Source organism: Corvus kubaryi, unplaced genomic scaffold (assembly GCF_017639235.1).
Source record: "Corvus kubaryi isolate FWS band 111438036 unplaced genomic scaffold, C.kubaryi_AGA036_p1.0 37398, whole genome shotgun sequence".
Lineage (NCBI taxonomy): Eukaryota > Metazoa > Chordata > Aves > Passeriformes > Corvidae > Corvus > Corvus kubaryi.
In genome coordinates, this window is record NW_024581137.1 from 53728593 (window position 1) to 53739555 (window position 10963).

The window sequence follows — 10963 nt, forward strand, 5'->3', positions numbered from 1 at the left end:
CAGCAGGCAGGAATTGTGCAGCAAGATTGATTTATTTAATTATTTTACAAACTCTTTTATAGACTTTTTTCTTCATAGTCTAATTGGACAAAGGATCAGCCACCCTCTGGGTGGATTGGCTAAAATCCTAAAACATCCATTGTCAAAATATTTTTCTACTGTACTAGAAACAAGACTTTTCAAGGTTGCAGGTGTTTGGTTGTTTACAGAACTCTGCTACCTCTTCTGTGAGAGAGAAAAGTCTCTCAAGGGCTTAGAAAATAGCAAGAAAATCCTTGCTAGCAGCATTTTTGTATCTACAATACACCTTGAAGGTGTCCCTTTGAATGTGACTGAGCTTGCACTTGGACCATGCCATCCTCAGTGCTAGTGAAGGGTACAGTATTTCCCCAAATCCCAATCCTTTTATCTTATCACAGTGAAGAAGGTGGCACAACAAGAGTTCACCAGAGGAAATGCACTACTGAAATAATAAATATTCTGACCTTTTCTGCCTTCCCTGATCTGATGTGACAGCAGAGGTCTAAGACAGAGAACCTTTTTTCATTTCCCCCCATCCTTCAGTATTTTGATGTTCTTACTCTCTTTGCTTTGGGAGCATGAAGCTCTTTACTTGCTTTCACCCACAGAAAAAAACATTTTAGAATTAGGTGCTGGAATTTGGGCTGGCGAGGTAAAACTTGGCCTTTTAGCAGACATGACTCCACACTGCAGGATTGTGGGGTCCAGGCACTGAAGGGAGGTGCAGCCCTTTTCATCCGCTTTGCATGGAATGGTACTGGAGAGACCCTGGCTCACAAGGAGAGGGGTGAGCACAAGAAAGCCAGGGCCAATGCCAATTCTGAGAAAGTGGCCTCTCTACAGCATCTACTTTTCCTTGTTGCACATCTTAACCTGTTTACTTACCACATGGTCTTGTGGGAACAGGCCTGTAATTCAAGCCATTTTTATTTTAATTGCCTCTGGCTTTCCTTGCCATTTGGCACATGTACAAAATGAGGAAAGAAAAGCTTTTATGGGAGTAAAATTCTATAAAGAATCACTCATATACAAAACAAGCCACATACTCATGGGGGGATGCGAAAGTTGATTTGACCATGGGTTGTTTTGTGCCATGAACTTATTACTATGCATCCCAGGAATGGGTGGAAAACACTTTTGCTTCTCATAGTCTCTCCTTTGCTGTGGTACATCAATCTTACCTACAGCTACTGGATCTTAGTACTTACAAAGGAGATTAGACAGTGCATTTGCTGCAAATAAAATGAATTGTAGCTGTTCCATGGCTACAAAACCAACCACACTTTCCTGGATGCTGGCACAAGGTTTGGGTGTTGATTTCTCCCAGGGATGACATGTTTGAGAGCTGATTCCATATCCTGCACCAGCATTTGGGCATCACCTACCTGGCACTAAAGACCATTATCTAACCAAACTACCCAGCTAGTGAAGAACTTTCATGGGGAAGGTCTGGAGGGTGGCAAATCACAGAGAGAACAAGCTCCCACGCCAACTGCTCCAGCCCTCTCGGCATGGGGAGGTTTGGGGCTGCAGCCAAGTCCTTGCAGGCACACAGTCCTTTCGCCACTCCAAGGCACGAGCAGATGGAGAAGCACAGCCCTTTCCCAGCCCCTTATATGGAACAGATTTCAGTAAAGGAGATAATCCAGCCCAAAGGGGTTATACAGATAATACCCCACAGGCACGATGGAGACACGCTCCGTGAAATCCCTTATATGGCAGAGCTGGGTAGGCTCAGATCTCCCAAATATCTGATGCATAAGGCAGCTCCATAAGGGTCATACAGCAGGCAGAAAGCCCTGGTGCAGTGACAGAGCTCATCTTCCAACCATTCCCTTTAAAAGCTGATCCCAGAGCAGTGCAGCCTCTCTGCCTCCTGCAAACACCTTTTGGAGGGGATTCATCTCATTTCAATTAAGGAGCCTACCATGCAGGCACCTGCAGAAATGCTGCTCACCCTAAACTACCACTGAGGTCACTATAGAGCCAGAGGCACCTCTAGCACTGTTTTTCTGCCCTGGTTGGAGCCAGACCATGGAGACCATAAAGTATTTTGCTCCTTGCTGGCTGTACCAGTTGATGCCCCTACCAGACTCAGACATTCTCACTTGGACAAACAAACCCACCAGCTGCATGTGAAACCTGGAATGTCTTTACATACCTTTTTCCCATCCCCACTTCAAACATAATTACTCAACCATTTTTTAGTTTGTTTTAATAAATGTGTTCTTTCATCTTCAAATAGATGAAAATTGCACTTCGTGCAGGTGCTCCAGAACAAAATGACATGTTGTTAAGGTGGTTCATGAATGTTGTTTATATCCAGAAAACTAAGTTTCTTAAAGATTTTTTAATAAATATGAACTATTCTTTCCAAGTCAAGAACTTGTAAATTTGTGACAAAATTCCAGTCTTGTCAGACTCAACTCAAAACAGCTATTTTGCATTTGAAAGCAAAAAAACACAAAGTGACTGGTTGCTACATTTTCTGACATACATCTCTTTTTGAACTGTATTATAGTCACTGTGCAGCTGAAGAACAGCTCTGGATATATCCAGCTTCATAAAGCCCACAGTGCTCCACCAAAGGATGTTCACAAGCCAGACCCAGAGGGCACAGTGCCAATTTCCCAGCAGGGAAATTCTCCTCTTCCCAGGAGAGTGATGCACCTTTCTCCATGATCCCCATTCCTTCATCACTATAACCTCTACCTTGTTGCACATGCATTAACATGAAGTGTGTCACAGGGTGCTGTGGAAGGTTGTCTTAGCAACTGGTAATTTTTGGAGTGGAATCAGGACTTTTATGGTCAGTTTTGCAAAATAACCAGGTGTCAGAATATCAGGCTGGCATATTGATAAGCCCAGATTTCTTCTGACAGTGGAGACAGTCTCCTCTTGAGCCTCTGGAAAACTTATGCCAGTGTGAAATATTTAACTTTTTTTTTTCCCATTTAAATGATAATTACCAGTATGTTGCTCTTTGTAAAATGAAAAACCTGAACTGCTCTGAAGTTTCTGAAATTCCCAGGCTGAATTTTTCTTCTGGAGAGTGTCCTATCATAGAAAAGGAGACAATCCCTTGCGTGTCTGCTCCACAGGGGAGAGTGGGAGGGAACCTGGGTGCTGACTTGTTCCCATCTGAAATTTCTGAAAGGGAAAAAAATGCTGAAAAGTTTCAGAACAGCTTCATAAGCAGTTTGCCTTATTCCTCACCTAATTATATAATTTTCCACTCACAAATCATGTGGCTTGCACATGCTTGTAGGAGTAGGGTCTATCCTGCTGCAGCTCCTGTTCCTTGGGCTGTTTATTTGTCCTTGCTTTCTGCTCTGCCATGGCTGCCTAGCAACTCCGTGGGATGAACAAGCTCCGTTTCATTTAGGTGTTAAATAATCTGAAGTGCAGTGTTTATTCTTCTTGCACAAACATCAGAGGACTTAATAACAGCAGCAGCCAAACACAGCACCAGCGTAATGGCGATGATGTCTTAATATAACAGAACAAACTGATATCTGGTATTTTTGAAACTGCAGTTTGAGAGGTTTCTTAAAAAGCACATATCCACAAAAATGAGTGAATTATTTAATGAACCTTGCCTTGGTAAATGTGGATGGACAAAGCAGTGATCTGTTCACTGAACACATTCCCGGTGTGCTCATCTAGGGCTTCATGAACTACCTAAATATCTGCAATATTTAGTAAGGTTCTCCTTACTCTTGTGTCCTACTCCTGTGTGGAAGGGAAAATCCAAGACTGGCAGATGTTTGTGGTGGAAAAAGAATCGCAAAAGCCAAAATGGTCCCAAAACAAAGCTCACAGAGTTTTATTGGCAAACTACACACTCAGCATGGAAAGTGGTAAGTTTTGCCCCTACCCTCTAATTATAAGATGAATACAAGTAAAAAAGTAAAGATGGTAGAAGAGAAAGGGAGATCAGATAGGAGAGGAAAGGAGATCACAAGTCCTGGTTCCAGCGCTGATCCAGCCAACAGGGTGTTCAGGGTCCTGGGGATGCTGCCCAGGTTCCGTGGGGGTACCTTTTCACAGGTAAGTTTTCCCTGCTCTGGGATTAGGTTTCTCACTTCTCATGCAAATGCAAATGCAAATGCAAACGCAAATGTAAATGAAGTCCATTCCCCTAGATCCTTCTGGAAATGAGTTAGAGGGCTTTGAGGGTCTTTGATGGCCTTAATGTCCCTCTACTTGTCTTTCCCACTCCTTGATCCCTTTCCTGTGCTTGTGCTGTTCTGTGTTGTGTGGTCTCCATGGACCAGCAAAGGGAAGTTGGTCCCAGGGGAAATGCTCTCTTATCTCCACAGAGGCCCCTTCTTCGCTTTCAGAGTTTGAGACATGGCAGTGCATTCACTCCTTGCCCCCCAGGCTTCTACACTTAAACCAGCAATTCTTACTGCAAAGTAGTTGGCTTCAACTTGTTAAAATTTGGTTTGAGATTGTTAATTTTACTTTGCGAGCAGAATAAAAATTGACTTTGGGTGAGAAAAAAATAAAGAAAATTGTGGTGATTTGTTTACCCATTGCTTTTCCTGTCGCCTATTGTTCCCCTCCCCTGCTTTCCCTAGCCCCAGCCCTGGCCACACCCTTGGGTTCTCCCTATTGGTTCCTGTACCCCAACTCTGCCCATGTGATCTGACAAAACCCCCCGTGCCCGGATCACGAGGTCTCTCTGTCTCTCTGGGGGTCGCTGGGACAAGACGTAACCTGTAGGTACAAAAATGCTGTTAGTGAGGATCTTGTTGTTATTTCTAAGTCCGTGAGAGACTTTTCTCTCTCACAGAAGAGGTAGCAGGGAATGTAAACAACCAAGCCACCTGCAACCTTGGAAAGTCTTGTTTATGGTATAGTAGAAAAATATTTTGATAATGGATGTTTTAGGAGTTTGGCCAATCACCCCCAAGGGGTGGCTGGTCCTTGTCCAATTAGACTATGAAGAAAAAAGTCTATAAAAGAGTTTGTAAAATAATTAAATAAATCAATCTTGCTGCACAATTCCTGCCTGCTGGATCTTCTCCTCCTCCTCCTCCCTATGGCTGCGGGACATGGTGATATACCGTAGGAACCAGGCCTGCGGTAATAGTAACCATTAAAGGTCCTCTGAAACACTTATGGAGACATCCTTCTCGCCTCCTTTGCTGTCACTGTGTTGTAGAGCTGATAGCTGCTGGAGAAAGAATGTGGAGCCGTCTGAAATGGACTACGGGAGGACAGAATGGCTGCCCTGCCCTAAGTAGCCCCGCCGAGCTCCCAGGGAAAGCTGCAGCCTGCAAAACTAAACCTAGCACTACAACAGAAAATACCCAACATTGTTCTTGCACAGGAGGTGTTTGTGCTGCAGAGTCCTACCTGGGATAGACAGAATCTGTCAGGTAGAGATGAAGGACAGGAATGAATAAAAATGGTATAGAAAGGCCAAATCCGCTGTGATGCATGAGCATTTCATGCTTCTAGATAGTTCAGTAATGCTGATGGTTCAGATGGCGCAGGGAAGGAGTCAAGACTGAACTTTTCTGTAATATATTGTCATGAAGATAAGAAACTCTCATCTTGTGAGGCTCGTGGGTGGCTGCTTCTGCTCCCACTGAGAAGAGCAACAATTTGCTTGAAGGTCACAGTTGTGCCAGGCAGTGGGAATGTGGGCTAAGGTGGATGCTATCCTGGGACATAATCAGCTTAATTCAGCTTGAAATTAATGAAGTTGCTACAGCAACCTGAGATATTGACTGTGCTCAGGTGGCTTGTAATGGGCAAATTATTTCAGAGGTGTGGAGAACCAGAAGTGCTGTGGGAGAAATGACAGTTCCCAATGTCATGGTTCAACCCCAGTGGGCAGCTCAGCCCCACACAGTTCCTCACTCACAGTGGGATAGGGGAGAGACTCCGACAGGTAAAAGTGAAGAAACCCATGGGTTGAATTAAAAGCAGTTCAACAGGTAAAGCCAAAGCAAAAAAAGAAACATGTCCACTAGTTACCACTGGAAGACAGGTATTCAGCCATCCCCAGGAAAGCAGGGCTCCATCATGTGTGATCATGACTTGGGAAGACAAACACCATCACCCTGAACTTCCTCCCTTTCTCCTTCTTCCCCAGCTTTTACTGCTGAGCAAGACATCGTATGGTGTGGGAAATCCCTTTATGGCCAGCTGGGGTCAGTTGTCCCAGCTGTGCCCCCTTCCAGCTTCTCACTCACCCCCAGCCTTGCTGGTGGGGCAGTGGGAGTAGTAGGAAAAGCCATGATGCTATGTGATCTCTGGTCAACAATAATTAAAAGTCATCCCAGTGTTACCACACATCCCGGTGTGACCCAGTTTTGGTCACAAATCCAAAGCATGGCACTGTATGGGCTACTGTGAAGAGAAGTAACTTTACCCCAGCCAAAATCTACAACCAGTGTTTGGATATGAACTGGATGTAGTGCATCAAAGTGACTCCCCCTCAAGAAATGCACAATTATTAGCAGAGTCATTCACTTTTCCAATGAATTTGCAGTGGACTAACACTGCATGATGGGAAAATAAAACCAAAACAAAGCACAGTGTAGCTTTGAGTAAGAAGAAATAAGAAAATTAGTTTTTATTTATTATTCTGCTTCCTCCTCTAAATTTTCCCCTTTGGCAATACAGAGCAAAATCAATTATTCACATAGACCTATTGGAAATCAACAGCAAAGCCAAGCACATCTGTATCATTTCATAATAACAGCATTTAAACAGTCCTTCCAGAGGCAGAATCTACCTCAGAGGAGTGGTGCAGATCTCAGCCTCTGCTCATCGTGGAAAGCAAAAAAGCAAACATTTTACAAGTGATCATCTGTGTGAGACATGGGTTTTCCACAGTAGTTTTTAGGCTACTCACATAAATGTTTTTCTCAAAGAACAGGTCCTCCTGAATATCAGCTCTGTAGATGGAAGTCTTTGTGCCAAACTCCTTGTTAATCCCTTTTTCTTGTAAATATATTGGCAGAGAATGCAAGTCCATTAAGACTCAATTTAATATTTACAAATCCCTGTTTATCTATAAATGCCCTTCCGTCTCTTTCTCCATTGTTCCATCATTGCCTGCTTGTCTGCTCCTTGTGTAACATGTCATGGTGGAATATGGTTTGGTTTGGGAGAACCTGGTGCTCTGGCTTTTTGCAGAGCCTCTACAACAGCTTTCATTACTTTAAAAGTGTGTTAGAACAGGGCATTGTCCCACTTAAACTTTCCAAAGGAAATTCATTTAGCTTTAACGTATTTCCAGCCAAATGGAAACCTGGATTGTGTAATCTGTGTAGGCCTCTTGTGGGAATAGCCCTTGTCTTTCCTGTCCACTTGCTACTGAAATGACAGCAAAATCTGCTGGCCAGCCCTCCCCTTTTATCAGAGGCAAAATGTCCCTCATGTGTTTTGGATTCCAGTCTAAATCTGGACGCTGGGAGTTCTGTAGTTGGTGTTGACCTTGAAATAGGACGTGTGGGTGTATCTGAGCACACCTGGCTGTGGGGTCTGAGCAGCTGAAAGGCCTTCAGGAACCCAAGTATTAACCACAGCCACCCCCAGCCTATTTTACTTCCATTTGTCTCACCCAGCAAGCCCTTGTTTCTTTTGTCCAAGAGATCTTTCTGCTCTGGTTTGTATCCTAATAAAATCCAAATCAGAGATTTGAAACGCCATCGTGGATGTTTTGGGGTGAACTCAGTTCAAGATGACTTCAGTTCGTGTTGGCTTCACCCCTGCCTTGGGCTCCTGCTGCAAGTACAGATACTCCACTGAATATTTTGGGGGCTGTATTTATAAGGGATGTTACAAGAGTATCTTGCTGTTGGGTAGGCAGGAGAGTGGTTGCCACTCAGGTGATGGGGTTTTTTTAATAATATTGCTCAGAAGTGGGGAGGTGGCAGCAAAGACTATACAGGGAACAAGGGAGAGGTGGGGACCACATCTGTATGCAGCCATGAGTTCTGGTTGGCAATGTCTGTCCTGCCTGGCTCCAACCAGAAGCTATTTTCCCCTTCATTTTACCTCTTTTTCTGAACTCTCTAACAGCCCATAAATTATCTGTTAAAAAAAAATGCTTTTTTTCCTGCAGTGCTTTGTCTCCTCCTCAAATTCCTGCCACATGTTGGGACTCTTACCCTTTCTACAGTGAGAGCTGGTGGTATGAGGCAGAGGACAGTGACCTTTAAGTGTGAAAAAGTCAGAGGAGGAGATAAGTTATAAGAAAGTTCCTGCATGAAATAATTCAGTGACAAGGTGTTTTGAGGGGCAAAATAACTACTAATGTATAGGCTGTAATTTCACAGCTGAGGGGAAACCCTAAATGATCTCCAAATAAAATGATCAACTAAAAACGGCTTCAAGACTCAAAGAGTTATTTTGCTATCCAAGTCCTGTGCTCTCCCAGTGTACACAGGGATATAGGGGCCTGAAACAATACTGAATTAGAGGCAGTGATGGTACTACAATGTTTGAAAGGCCTGTTCTATGGAAAAGTGAAAATACAGCCAGTGATGGAGAGAGAACAGATTGTATGTGGCAATAATGTATTGTAAATGAGACTGAATTAATTTGTTTAGTTGTTGCATTTTGCCTATGCTAAAAGCAGTGCATTTATCTCTCCAAATTTCATTAACGCTGAAGAAACACGTGGACCTGCACATGATCAAGTCTCTAGAGAGCCAGAAGTCTGAGACAGTCCTGTGGATAACTTTGGATTTGGAATTCTATCAGCTCTTTTGGCTACATCCTCTGTCCAGACTTCAGAGCCAGATTCTTCACGCTGGCAACCTGGATCAAAGGCAGAGGAAATGTTTCAAATTTACATGGGCTTAGGTGGGAGGAAGATCAGAGCGAACTCGTGACATGGCCAGTGATAGGACACAAGGAAATGGAATGAAGCTGTGCCAGGGTGAGTTCAGTTTGGACATTAGGACAAGGTTCTTCACTGGGAGCGTGGTCAGTCACTGGAACAGCTCCCCAGGGAAGTGGTCACAGCACCAGGCCTGCCAGAATTCACAGAATGGTGCTCTTAGTCATGGGGTTAATTTTAGGTAGTCCTGCAAGGAGCAGGGAAATGGAATTAGTGATCCTTATGGGTCCCTCCCATGGTTCTACATTTTAGAAGTCCATCAAAATGGAACTGTCATCAAAAAAACTGAACGAAGAGAGAAGGTAGTGCTCTCTGACCACCATGGAGGGGAATGGTGTCCCCAAGTTTTGGGAGTTGTTTTAGAAGGTGCAGAGTCAGGAAGCACATCAATAAGGATTTTGTAATGCCCTCATAACAATGATGATGATGAGCTTTGATTTAATCACAAAATCAAAAGCAGGAACAGGCTTTTGTGTTTAGGTGAGGAAATAGGAAGCAAAAAATTTGTTGAGGTCCTGCCTTTGCTCAGGTTTCGTGGCTAAACCTCTTTGCAGAGAGCCTTGAGGAGAAAATATGGAAATTACATTGCTTGATGATGTGCCAGAGGCCCATTACATGTCTGGGTGAGAACCATCACAGAGAAGGTTTCTCAGAACAGGCAGATTTCACTCTGCAGTGTTTGGGCTCACTCCTGGTGTGTTAAAACAGAGCTGTTGTCTGGAGATGCTAACAGGAAGCTGCTCATTTTTGACAAATTAATGTCGCATAACAGAAACACAAAAATACCTGTGCTGTGCCAAGCCAGAGCTCAGTCTTGCCCAGTGTCCCACTGTCACCTGTGAGCAAGAGCAAGGTGAGCAGACAGGAGCAGTGCCATGTGACACTCCAGCGAACTCTCTGTGCTTGGCAATCCCTGGAGGATCTTTCATCCATTGCTTTGCACTGTTACATTTTGAAACCACCAAAAAACCCCCAAATATCTAGAGCATCCCGTGGTCCAAGCTCCAAAGCTGTAGTGCACGGACATTGGCAGAATATCTCATTTTATTTCTATCCCACATGTCATTTGCTGGATTTTTTGACACCTCCCTAGTCCTTGGATCAGAGGAGCCAGAGTCTCCTTCTCTATTCATTTTTTCCAGGCCAGTCATGATTTTATACCCCTCTATCACATCCTCCTTCACTTTATCTGCCCTGCAGGGAGAGGAGTCCCCTCTATTAAATCCATCCCCACATGAGAGCTGTTTCGTACCTTTGATCCTGCCTGTCACCCTTCTCTGCACCAACTCAGCAGCATCTTTTGGGCAAGGGGGAGATGGGAACCTGATGAAGACTCACCCCACATTTATGGAGCAGCATGTTGGTATCTCTCCCAGTAATGCCTAGGAGTTTGTTTTTCCTCTCAAGACCACCCATTGAGGTGACATTTTGTTGGAATACCTATTTCACCTCCAGGATGTCTTTTCTGCATGGCAGGTATTTCTCCAAAATAGAGGCTTTTTGCCCACCTCTGTCTGGAATCGGCTGTGTGGTGGTGGCACAGACCAGATTCCCAGCTCAGCTGGGAAGAGGATTAGAGACTTCAAAACTGCAAAACACACAAGCAAAGCAATACATGTGAGAGGAAATCAATGTCTCTGTGTTTGCTCTGGATACAAAAAGCACGTAAATTGCTGACTGAAACCACTGCTGCTAACAGCCATCCAGGGGTGTGGATGAAAAGAAAGCAAATAACTCCATGTAGACCTTTACTCCAGAGCTGTGTCAGTGAGACCTAGGCATGATGGGCCCTGATTGCTGCCCCCCTGTCAAAAATCTTGGGACATTTATTGTTATTTTTATCTTGTTTGATGAGGGGGACTTCCAGAAATAGTGCCTAACTCCAGAGTCTTCACAGGGTTTCTCTAGTGCAGCTGGTGCCTGGAATTCAAACTCTAGGGGGAAGCCCTGGTGCCAAACATGTTTCATCACCCTGCAGACTGTGCAGGGTTGAAAAACACCAACTTCTCGGAGAAAATGCTTGCACTTCCCACAGGAGACAGGTTACCAGAAACCTCCAGGACTGTCAGCAGT